Source organism: Zingiber officinale, chromosome 5A (assembly GCF_018446385.1).
Source record: "Zingiber officinale cultivar Zhangliang chromosome 5A, Zo_v1.1, whole genome shotgun sequence".
Classification (NCBI taxonomy): domain Eukaryota; kingdom Viridiplantae; phylum Streptophyta; class Magnoliopsida; order Zingiberales; family Zingiberaceae; genus Zingiber; species Zingiber officinale.
In genome coordinates this window covers 59,799,297-59,800,871 of record NC_055994.1, presented here as the reverse complement: position 1 = coordinate 59,800,871, position 1,575 = coordinate 59,799,297, and the positions used below count along the sequence as shown (strand labels likewise).

The 1,575-nt window shown below is 36.6% G+C and overlaps 1 non-coding gene across 1 annotated transcript; it reads right to left on the bottom strand.

Moving 5' to 3' along the window:
- Nucleotides 1–264: 264 nt before the first annotated feature.
- LOC121983472 lies at nt 265–370 on the bottom strand. The gene has a single exon (XR_006112523.1). It is a non-coding gene; the product is annotated as a small nucleolar RNA R71 (small nucleolar RNA).
- Nucleotides 371–1,575: the final 1,205 nt, after the last annotated feature.

The window sequence follows — 1,575 nt, the reverse complement described above, 5'->3', positions numbered from 1 at the left end:
TAATTTCCATGATACAAGGTCACAAATTTGGAGGAGAAGCATCAGAAAGTCCTTATTTGCACCTTGAGACATTTCTAAAGCTTTGTGATTTGGTGAATTGTGAAGGAGTATCAGCAGACACAGTCCGGTTGATGGCATTTCCTTTTAGTGTCAAGGACAAAGCAAGGACTTGGTTATATTCTCTCCGTCCTCAAAACATCACAAGTTGGGAACAATTGGAGCAGCAATTTCTGAATCACTTTTTCCCTCCAAGCAGAACAATCTACATGAGGAGTTGCATCACGAATTTTGCTCAGACACATGGAGAATCAATATTTGAAGCATGGGACAGATTCAAGAGTCTACAAAGACAGTGCCCTCATCATGGTTTAGAAAAATGGCTGACCCTGCATATATTTTATAGGGGAATCTCTTTCTCAGATAAGTGTTTGTTAGATTCATCAGCTGGAGGTTCTTTTATGGATAAAAGTGTAGACGAAGCATATACATTGATTAATTAAGTAGCATTAAACCTCCATGAATGGTCAAGCAAAAGTTGGATGGAATTTCCCTCAGAAATTCAAGAAGTACAAGCCATATATACAAGAGAGCTTGTCAAACAAAATACAATTCAACCATCTAAAAGTTTTGAAATCCACAAGTCACAGAATGAGGAGTTCAAACATTTGGGGGCAAAGATTGAGAGCATAGTTTCGAAATGGTTCAAAGAAGATCCCCCTCCTTTGCAGACAAAATCAAGTGAGATTTGTAATGATATTGAGTTGAGAAAGGGAAAGAATCATGAAGAACTTCTGAAGAAGGACATGTTTAGAATTGAGGAGAAGAATAATAGAAGATCACAAGAACTCAGTTCCATTTCTCCAAGAAGTTCCCAAAGGCCACAAGTACCTTTCCCTCAACGGTTGATCACACTATCACTAGACAAGTAGTTTAAACCTCTGTCACAAGCTCAACCTTTCCCAAGACCTTCACTAAAGGTTCATTTTCCACAAAGGCTAGTGAGGGCAAACGAAAATGAAGACTTGGGCAAATTCTGTGACACCAATATGATTGAGTGTAGATTTCTGGACGTATATGAAGATGAGGACTCTTCATATGAGGATTTTGATGATAATGCAATGGATAACAAGTTTTCAGATTTACCTTCTGGGTTTACAGGGTGTTATGATGAAATTGAATTTTTAGATGACGAATGTGATGTGGTAGATCAACTTAAAATTGCAAATGAAGTTAGTGATCCTCCTATAGATGATTCTCCCACTGAGGATATTGATGTTGGTTTATTTTTTGATACTTCTGTTGATGATGATAATATTGAAGAATGTGTAGGGAGCTGTGTTTTGGAAGCAGCATATCAAGAATCACCTTCTTTGATCACACAACCAATTGATGATATGGAATTTATAAGAATGGAATTGGTTGATGATAAATGTGTAGGGACTTTTGCAATGGAAGCGATGTTAGTTAGAGCCATAGAGCCAATCATTTGATGATTGTATAGACTCATTGTATCATATTCTTGTATATTAATAAAGGCATTTGTTTGATTATTATACTTATTTGTATTAGTGCCAA